Source organism: Hesperophylax consimilis, chromosome 19 (assembly GCF_061612785.1).
Source record: "Hesperophylax consimilis isolate HC1 chromosome 19, BYU_Hcon_1.0, whole genome shotgun sequence".
In the NCBI taxonomy this organism is placed as follows: Eukaryota; Metazoa; Arthropoda; class Insecta; order Trichoptera; family Limnephilidae; genus Hesperophylax; species Hesperophylax consimilis.
Window position 1 is genome coordinate 21,964,066 of NC_142854.1, and position 11,859 is coordinate 21,975,924.

Sequence of the window (11,859 nt, forward strand, 5' to 3'; positions counted from 1 at the left end):
ATAACTGTTATACTGTTATTTACAGACTTGGTGGAACACGATAATAGAACGCGTGTTCCAATATAATGATTTATTAACAATTAAGTGCGGATTGTCTACGTCTTATCTCTGAGCTGTCGGTTTGGTAAAGAGAGCGAGCAGATGCATCCGTCATCTTTTATACCCCTATCAGTCATCTCGCTCTTACGCATTCAACAAGCAGGCGTACCACCAAAAACCTTTCTTACATCCTCCCCTACTAAAATTGAATGCCCCTATCTATATATATCATACCCTATTACTACATATTTCATTTACAATTTTATTTTATATATTTCATTTACTAAACAATTAACACAACATATTTTTTTTTTTATAAAATTAACTATCATATGCCGCGTTTCTTTCTGCTTCCCTTCTCTTGTCTCGTCGCCCGTCCACTCCTCCTCCTGGACTGCGAGGGTCCTCATCTTGGCCGAAGTCTTCCCTGCCATGGGTTAGACCTGAAACATGGAGAAACAGTAGTAGAGTCACTTCTATTACGTAACATACCTGAGAGATTAACTTCATCCGTCGACAGTTCCCTAGTGTCAGACGTACCGACTTCCGGCTTATCTCCCTCCTGCCATGAAACATGTAATTTCTTTATCTGGTCTAAATGTCTTTTCCACACCATATTAGACTTGTTAATTTTTATGATATAATTTTTCTACCTTTTTTTTCAACAATAACCCCAGGGACCCATAACCTATTACCCTGAGCTCTGAAATCTCTAGTCATCACTTTCTGACCTATATTCAAATCTGACTTATTTCTACCCTTATATTGTCTTTTCTGATTGACTTGACTCTGAATAACCTTTCTTATTACTTTTTGTTGACGAGTAGAACTTGAAGTATTCGTTCTTTCCTCAACCTTCCTAGGAATCAGAGAGTCAAATACTGTTCTAATTTTTCTTCCCATTAATAATACAGATGGTTCACACCCTGTTGTTGCATGAACGGTATTTCTATAGTCAGTTAAAAAGTTACTTAACTTTTCTTTATAATCTGAAGGAAATCTATTATTTTTACAAATTTTTTTAAGAAAATTTTTACAGGTTTTAACAGCATTCTCAGCTTGCCCATTGCTACTTGGGTGGTTAACTGGACTAGTAATATGTTTCATACCATTTTTCTTACAAAAATTTTCAAAATCCTCAGAACAAAAACACGTACCATTATCACTAACTAAAGTTGCTGGAAAACCAAATTGTGAAAATAATCTATGAAGTACTTCAACATTTTCTTTTGAAGACAGACTGTTCACTTCCAGACACTCGATCCACTTCGAAGAAGAGTCTATCACAATTAAAAAGTTTTTATTATGTAAGCTACCATGATCAATATGCACCCTGAACCATACTTCAGGTTCATAAGGCCATACTGCCAATGAACTCTTTTGTGATTCTGGTTTAATTTCTAAACAATCTCTACAATTTTCTGTTATTTTCTCCAAATCTAGATTAATTTTTGGCCACCAGACAAAGCTTTTCGCAATGCCTTTAGTCTTAAAAACCCCTAAATGAGATCTGTGTAACATCTTTAAAACTTCTTGTCTTAAAGACTCAGGAATAACAACTCTATGTTGATATAAAATACACCCATTTATCAATGACAATTCCAACCTTTTTTCCCAAAAAACTCTAATAAAATTAACATTTTGTGCCTTTTTTACTGATGCTGGCCAACCCTCGATAAGAAATTGTTTTACTTGACTTAAAATTTCGTCCTTTTCGGTCTCACTTCTTATCACGTCTAAAGACAAATTAAACCCGTTATTTTCAAAATAATTAATGTAACCAGACTCTATATTATCTTCACAGCTAACCTTTTCAATTGGACACCTGCTCAGAAAGTCTGAACAATTATTTTTCGACTTTACGTATTCAATCGTAAAATTGAACGATCCTAACATAACTGCATAACGCTGTAATCTTGACGCCGCAATCTTAGGAATTTCTCTATTCTGACCGAAAATTCTGACCAAAGGCTGGTTATCTACAGCTAAAATAAATTCTCTGCCATACAAATATTGATAAAACTTCTTAATCCCAAAAATTATAGCTGTTGCTTCAATATCCAAAATCGAATAATTTTTTTCCGCTTTATTTAAAGTTCTGCTTGCGAACCCTATTGGTCTTTCTACGCCGTTTTTAAATACATGGATTAACGTTGCTCCGATCCCATTCAAACTTCCATCCGTGACAAGTTTCACAGGAATATTCTCGTCGAAATGCGTTAAAATCCTATCCGAAGTTAATATTTTTTTTATTATCGCAAAACTGTTTTCTTGTTCTGTATCCCATTGAAACTTAACATCTTTTTTAAGTAAATCGTATAATGGTGACAATATATCTGCCATGTTCGGAATAAAATTACGATAATAACTAACCATACCTAACAAACTTCTCAATTTATTTAAATCACTAGGCGCTGACGCGTTTAAAATGGCTTCTTTATTCCGCTGACACGGTTGAATCCCTTGCTCACTTATTTTATAACCTAAAAATTCAATAACTTTTAAATTGAATTCACACTTTTCACTATTCACCGTTAAATTACAACTTTTTAACCTATCTAAAACGAGACACACGTTTTTTTCTAAGTCGACTTCATCCTTTCCTATAACAATAATATCATCCAAGTAGAACGTCATGTTCCGTAATCCTGATAAACAATTTGCCATTGCTTTAGCAAAAACTGCTGGCGCTGGTGCTAACCCAAACACTAAACGTTTATATTGAAACAATCCCAAGTGGGTATTTATTGTTGTGAAACGTCTACACTCCTTTTTCAAAACAAACTGATTATATGCGGATTTTAAATCAATTTTAGCAAAAACCTTGCCTCCATTCACTTTGGTTAATAATTCCTCAATTCTAGGTAACGGATACTTGTCAATTAATAACTGATTATTCACTGTAGATTTATAATCACCACATAATCTAATGCTACCATCTTTCTTAATCACAGGTACGATTGGACTCGCGAAATCACTATACTGAACTTGTTCTATAATACCGTTAGAAAGTAAATTACTTAATTCTTTTTCAACTTTATCCTTCAAAGCAAACGGCATTATTCTGTGATTACGAAATATCGGTACAGCATAATCTTTTAAGGTTAAATTCACTTCGTACTTGTTAAACTTTCCTATTTTATCCGTAAAAACTTCTGGAAATTTTTTCACTAATCGCTCTTTTAATGTATTTTGTTTTACACAATTAACGATCCCCGTTATACCCACGTTAAAGAGATTCATGAAATCACGTCCTAAAATCGAAAGTGACGAACTACGCACGACAATAATTTTTAGTCGGTGTTGCAGACCATTATACTCTAGTATCGGTGTGAAAGTACCTACCACACCAATGAGCGTATTGTCAAAACTCCGTAAGCTCACGTTTTCGTGCAATAACTCAATACTGCTGAATTTATTGAGATAACATTCTTCCGGAATTACGCTACAAGATGCTCCAGAATCTACCATAAATTTATTATTTATTCCGTCGAGTGAAACTTCTATATAATATGGCTCAATACTTAGTACATCACCAACCATTCCATCCGATAACAAAATATTCACGTTTTTACGTGTTGTCACCTGTTTACACCGTTTTGCTAAATGACCTTTAGTACCACAAATTTTACATACATAATTTTTGAATCTACATTCTACCGCCGTGTGATTATTATAACCACAAACCGTACAATTACGCTTTGTAACATGATGAATCGGCGAACGAGCCCGATTACAGCTACTGCTTCGCTTGAAACTATATTCATCTCTCTTTTTCACATGCGTATTAGGTGAGACACGACCTCCGCCGACTGTTAAATTAGCTGAAACTCTGTTATCAGCTGATTGAGATTGGGTTGATGCTACAAGTTCAATACACTCTGCTACTTGCACACATTTTTCGAAAGTATATGATTCACTATCGAGAAATAATTTTTCTCTAATCTTACCGAGTTTACAACCTAATACAAAGAAATCTCTTAATTTCTCTGATAAACTATTCCCGAATTTGCAATTGCTAGAAAGAGATTTTAAACGAACAGCAAAATCGCGAACTGATTCGTCATTCCTTTGTTTAGCTGAATAGAACTGTGACCTTTCTTCAAAGAAACATTTTGTCGTACAACAATATTCATTGAGCTTAGATATTAAATCTTTTAAATCAACCTCTGTTACTTTTTTTGGAATACACAAATTTACCAGTAAAGAAAAACAATCATCTTGCAAAGCATTTAGGAAAATAGCTCTTTTTTTAACATCCGATGCGTACTTTTCATCATTCACAAGGAGGTACTGCTCGAGACGGACCTTGAAGTTCTCCCAGTTACCGTCACGCAAACTGAAGGACCCCAATCCTGACTCCATGCTTCCTCTACCCAGAAGGTACCCACAAGACAAGAAAAGAAAAACAGAAAAAAACTTCCCAAAGATTTCTCCGCTCTCCAATCTGCTCCTTGGACCCTCTCAGGAAACCGCTCCTTGACCCTTGTTGCTGGATGGCTCTTCCCAGACCGCTCTGAGACCTGGCAACACCGATCCTTGACCCTGGTGCTGCTGATGGCTGCCCCCAGACCACTCTTGTGGCCCGGAACCCTCCGATCCTTTGACCCTTGGAGATGCTGCCGCTTGACGCCCTGGACCCTTCCGTGCTTCCCCCTTTCGAGAAGCTGGTTGACTCCAGTGGCTTCTTCTTCTTCTTCACTCCTTTCAGTGAAGAAAACAATATTTTCGGTCCGGCATTTTTTACCGACCCGAATAATATGTTGCAATCCGAACTTTTTCGACAATATCGCGTATATTTTTCCTTGCGAAATCTCGCGCGTTGATTCTTTTAATCAATGTTTTAATGATTTCCGTAGGCTGCGCCACTGTTAAATAACTGTTAGACTGTTATTTAACAGACTTGGTGGAACACGATAGTAGAACGCGTGTTCCAATATAATGATTTATTAACAATTAAGTGCGGATTGTCTACGTCTTATCTCTGAGCTGTCGGTTTGGTAAAGAGAGCGAGCAGATGCATCCGTCATCTTTTATACCCCTATCAGTCATCTCGCTCTTACGCATTCAACAAGCCGGCGTACCACCAAAAACCTTTCTTACAATGTCTTTATTGTTTATATCTGTATTGTGATTTGATTTATATCTACATCCTCTCTTCATGGCTATAAATGTATTGCTTTGTAAATTTTTCGTTTTATATAATCTTTTGTTTTGCATAAATTTTTTAAATTCATATTCCTTTCTCACAAATTTAATTTACTTATTACATATTATGCTGTCTCAGTAGAGGTAAAGTCACAAAGAGGAAATCCATAATTGGTTTTATTTTACTATATAATACTTATGTACAAACTTGTTAAACTGTCGATTTCCCGAAAATGAATAAATATTTTGTTGATGTTCTGTTTCAGGTAGCATTAATTTGGAGACTGTACCCATGGAAAAACAAGAACCCCATGAAGAAGACGGTGTGGGAATCCCTTATACGGAAATAGACATAGACCTGCCAGATGTTAAAAAAGAATGCTCAGAGCAATTTGAAAGTATTACCGAGAGTGCAGGTAAAATGGATTTTTTTCGTCTGAATCAGTTTTAATAATCTTATCGTTTCATTATAGATACCGACTTATTGAGCTTTATCTGTCGTCTTTTCCAGATGTGATAGTGGTACCGAAGACACATGCCGAAGTAAAACCTCATTCATGTCTCCATTGTAACTACTCCAGCTCATACAAATCACATTTAACAGTGCACTTACGCACCCATACTGGAGAGACACCTCATTCATGTCTTCATTGTAATTACTCCTGCTCACACAAATCAAATTTATCAGTGCACTTACGCACCCATACTGGAGAAAAACCGTATTCGTGTTCCTATTGTAACTACTCGTGCTCACGCAAGTCACGTTTAACACTGCACAAACGCACCCACACTGGCGAAAAACCTTATTCATGTTCCCATTGTAACTACTCCTGCTCACAAAAATCTTTGTTAAAGAGACACTCATTCACTCATACTGGCGAAAAGCCTTATTCATGTCCCCATTGTAACTACTCCTGCTCACGCAAGTCAGTTTTAACGGTACACTTACGTATCCATACTGGCGAAAAACCTTTTTCATGTTCCCATTGTAACTTATCCTACTCACTCAAATATCGTTTGAAAATGCACTTACGCACCCATACTGGTGAAAAACCTTATTCATGTTCCTTCTGCAGCTATTCATGTACCGAAAGAGGAAATTTAAAACATCATATTCGCACCCATACTGGAACAAATCCTTATTCATGTCCCCATTGTAACCAATCCTGCTTTAGCAAATCACATTTAACAGTGCACTTACGAACCCACACTGGCGATAAACCTTATTCATGTCCTATTGTAAGCACTCCTGCTCACAAAAGTCAGATTTAACGGTGCACTTACGCACACATACTAGCAAAAAACCTTATTCGTGTCTCCATTGTAACTACTCCTTCTCACAAAAATCACTATTAATAAGGCACTTACGCACCCATACTGGAGAAAAACCATATTCATGTCTCCATTGTAACTACTCCTGCTCACAAAAACCACCTTTAAAATTACATTTCCGCACCCATACTGGAGAAATACTTTATTCATGTTCGCATTGTAACCACTCCTGCTCACAGAAGTCTGATTTAACGGTTCACTAACGCACTCATGCTGGCAAAAAACCATATTCATGTCTCCATTGTAACTACTCCTGCTCACAAAGGTCACTCTTAAACAGGCACCTTCGCATCCATACTTGAGAAAAACCTTATTCATGTTTCCATTGTAACTACTCCTGCTCACAAAAATCTCATTTTAAAAGACACGTACTTACTCATACTGCAGAAAAACCTTATTCATGTCTCCATTGTTACTACTCCTGCTCATATAAATCTCTTTTAAAAAGGCACTTACTCACTCATACTACAGAAAAACATCTTTAATGTTCATGTTCCCAAAGGGGATCTTTAAAACATCAGATTCTTACCCATACTTGAGAAAAACCTTATACATTTCCCCATTGTAACCTTTTCTGCTAGCATAAGTCAAATTTAACGGTACACTTACGCACTGGTCTATTTTTTTAATTCCGTATTTGGAATTTAAAAGAAACATCATAAATAATGTTTGTTTTATAATTAAGTACCTATGTAAGTTTTCAAGTTCCTGCTTACAAATCTTAGGGCGGCTTGCACCATAAGTTAAATATGTTTTAAATGTCATTTTAAACACATTATTTGATTTAAGTCGACTTGGCGTCTCGCACCACAAAATTAATGTCGTTAAATTCGTTTAAAGAACTGTCAAAGTTAAATACCCAAAAGGGGCTGTTTAACCTAGTTAAACGTGTTGAGCCCTACTCATAAAGCAGTAATGTTCATTTTTCTAGGTTATCCCTTGGATTTCTGATTGTGGTTAAAATCTATCTGGTTTTAATTTGTATTCACAATGATGAAGAAATTATAAATTCTTTATTATCACTTAAACTTTACTGAGATTTATTCTTATTTACGTTTTGAGTAATTTTCATTTTAAATGAGACGATTCGTCTTCTTACTGCTGTGAGCTTAGTAGTGCGACGCACACGCACACACACATACATTGGTACGTTCCGTCAGCATAATGGACATAAGTTTTGGTTGTCATTATCCTTTGGTCTGAACCCTTCTTTCACAAGTTCATTGGAGTTTTCTTATACTTTTGTCAAGTATCGAAGTTTTATTAGTATCCAAAGAGTCTCCAGGGGACTTGGAAAGAAGGATTCTTATTTTTTTGTGTGTGAAAGAATTGAGCAATTTTTCATACACAAGATTATGTAATTTCTATTTTAGTTGTTCAATGTACTAGTTTTATGGTTAAATATATTTAGTCTAATATATATATATTTAAGTCTTAGTTTCTTAAGAAAATTCTCAAATTGTGTTGTTTCAAACAAAGGGGAGTACATACTGTTTTGGCGTGCTTACCTATTAAGTAATTCCGTCTGGATATTATCACTTTACCTCTGCTACGTAAGAGTGTGTCTTTGTACAGTTTTGTTAGTCATAAGTACAATTTGGTTAGTTATAAGTAATATATGCATAAGTATCTCATTGCTAGCACCAGTGTTATGCTGTAAATTTTGTAGTACAACTGTCGATCTCTTGAATTGTGCTCGAACACCTCGTAACCTGTGTCAATTATCTAAAGCACATAGTTGAACACCAATTATATTTTGTTTGTCCAAGAAATTTCGACTCTTTGCTTACGTGGTAAGTGAAATTTTTGTTAGAATGCCATCTAGGTTACTTCCTTAGTCATATTTCTTGAGCAAGCAATGTTCATTCGAAGAGAATATGCTAGGTATTTTTTATATGTAAACCCTGATTCAACCACGATAGACAGGTTTATCTTCTGATTGTAAAACCTCATCTAAAATTCTTGGCATTAACCCTAGAAAGATAACCATATTTTGTAGTACATAAAAGATAACCATACGCTGCAGAGGCGCATAATATATTTATCATTTTTTTAAATTAAATACCTAGGTAATGTATTTCTTTAGCGGAATTATTTTAATGTGTGGTTAATGAACTAATAATAAAAAACTTTTTTAATGAAATTATTTATTTATTTTAAACATTAAACTTAAATTAAAAAAACCTCTAGAAAAAAACAATAAAATTAACCGTATTCTGTTTACAGGAAAATATTATCACAAATTTATATTTTTTTTATATAAAACTAATTAAATTATTTTAATTTACTAATAAACTATAAAATAATCAGTCGAAACTATAATTATTTTGCTAAAAATTTGGTTTAGAGGCATTCAAAGCAAACACCTTTTTTGTGTTCGCCGCAAACTGTTTTTTTGCATTTGGCGCAAGTCATCATTGACATTCTTTTTTTTTTACTTAAGCAAAAGCTGCAATACCGCCTTTTCTTGGCTGGAGGTTCTTCTTCATTATCACTAGAGCTCTGCACATCTGGATTCGGAAGAATATTGGTGATATTTTCTCGCACACGCTTGAGCAAAGTAGGAGCTTCGAGTCTTTCCGTCATCCACGGTTCAGATAACTGAGTGCTTAACTTTTTCATATATTCCCTTCTATTTAGAGGCTTTTCATGTTTCGTTAGAAAGTTGTGACAGTATATGACATAAGAGTTGACGAATGCCATGTTCAGTATGCCATAAAGCATAGCCATTGGCCACCTATTGGTTTTTCTTGAACATGACATTGAGGAACACATTTGATCGAACGTGTCCACCCCGCCTTTAGTCTGATTATAATACATTATAATATCGGTGGTGGCGTTGATGACACCTTCTTCATCACACGATGATATCAGGTAAACCATCTTAGAGGGCTTCGGCTTGTACGAGACTAGGGTCAAACATCCACCATAGCAGAACATTGACGTGCCTACGGATCGAGACCGTGTATTTTTCAAGTCTTCGGGGATCTCCCGTTTATTGGATCGTATGGTTCCAACGAGGGTTAGTTTGTACGGCTCGTGAAGAAGGGATTTCGCGAGAGGAACCGAAGTGAACCAATTGTCACACGTAATATTCCGGTTTGTGCCATGCAAGGGCCGAGACAACTCCTTTACATAATATTCACCTTGTGGCAAACCATTAGTGTTTGTGGCTCTTCCAATATACGGCATTGCATTTAGCATGTACTTTGTTCCGCTATCACACATCATAGGGATTTTTATCATTTACATGCGGAATGGGCACCGTCCTCGAAACCCCAATAATTGCTCATCAATTGTGACGTGCTCACCCGGTGTATAATTCAGTTTACACTGAGTTATAAATAATTCCCACAGTTTTCTAATGGGAACAAGCGGATCTTCATGACGTAAGGAGGGCCGTATAGATTTGTCATCAAATCTCAGACATCTAATCAAGAAATCGAAACGATCTCTACTCATCACTGCCACGTAACGTGTTCCTGAAAAACTACTATTGAACAGCTCATCGGTAGACAAGTGATTGTCTTTCATCGCCGCACTCAAGGTCAGTATCCCAAACAAAGCTCGGACTTCTGTCATAGACGTATCTTTGAAAGTGGCTTTGGTCATGTTTTCTCGACGTTTTACAGAGATCTCAATATTCGTCCAACGGACGATCTCACCCACTATTTCGTCGGTAACAAAAAAAGTAAAACATAATACTGGGTCATACACATTGCGACACATACGCGTTGGACCTCTGTTTGTGCGAATTATATTTATGGCAGATATCCTACCACGACTTTGTCCTTTTATTGTTGACCAGCAATGTTGGTTTTTACCCCTTAGCACACGGCGATCAGGAACAATTATACGGCGGTCACGACGTGATGTTTCCAAACTTCCAGGCTCTGAAGATACTGGTGGAGTTATAATGTCTTCATTTTGTGTATCATTCAATTCTTCTGGCACCTCATCATCGATGAACTCATCTTCATAGTCACTCTGCATTTCATCTTCACTCACATGATTTTCTGTTTCACTGCCACTCTCCTGATGTCCATCATGCTCGTTCTCTTCTTCTTCAGTTAAAAATCTCAATATTTGATCATCAGATATAATTCTTCGGCTCGTCATTATGAAGGTTAAAAAAACCATGCTAAAACAAACAATAAAATACCTATAATAAACATGTAATGTAAGTATAAACAAATTTATACTTTTACTAAAAGTCACGCAAAAGATAACCATACGCCTTTGGAGCACATTACCTGGTCATAACTTGAAAAATATGGTACTTACCGCGTAAAAACGACCGTCCCGCGACGCTGTGCACCGACGACTGAGCTAATGAAAAAGGACAGCTAGATGCGCGAGCTCATTAGAAAGAGACAGCGTTTTCTTACCGTCGCGGGCGCCTCTGAGGCGTAGGTTATCTTTCTAGGGTTAAGTTATGTAAACCATGCTCTGAAAATTTTTTTACATCAATTTTGTAATTGATTTAGTGAAGATCTCTTAGAGATTTGGTGGATTTTTATTTTGTTAAGTTCTATTGTTTCAAGTTTTTATCTTAGAATGGTAAATTTGTTTTATAAAAACATAGGGAGAGAAAGAGAGTTTATGTAGTTACTTTATTTATTTTCTGTTAAAAATATATATGTGTTTTTGTTTTCTTCTTCAAAGAATAAAGTGGGAGCTTGAGTTCTCCATACTCACTGGTGTCTCAGAGAGATTGTCTCTCGATAAGTGAGTAAGTGTTTGCGAATCTCATATTAGAGATATAAAAGTGAAGGTACAATCCCCATGTAAATATTGATAATAATATCGGTTGTGCAACACCAATCTGCGAATTGGTTTTCTCTTTTCGTTTTCTTGGTTTATAACTTGTTTAGTTTTATGGTTTTCTGTAAAAACTTATTTATTTCTACTAGCTTTGTCTTTTGTGTACATGTGCGGGATAGAAAGGTATTCGCGTGGGTTTTTTTTTGTTTTAGGGTAATTTTACTTCACTTCGCGGCGTAAAATTTCAGGGGGTTGCGGGGAATTGTAACGTCAAAGAATTGTGCAAGTTTGGATTGCCAGGGTAGTGCCCGATTATTGTTTTGTTGAGAGTTTTTTCGGGTGGCTGCCCTGCAATCGGTTGGACGGGCGAGCAAAAATAACGCGGGTAGATTTAGATCGGGACAATACGGGAACAATACGCGAGACGACTTTTCCGCGGTGCGGGTGGTTTTTGGGCGAGAAAGTAGTGATATCGAAAATAATGAAAAAGATCGCGCGGATACCTTGAACTTATCCTTCGGAGACTTTCCGTTTAAATTTACAAAACATAAAACCAACGTTTCGATTCCTGTGTGA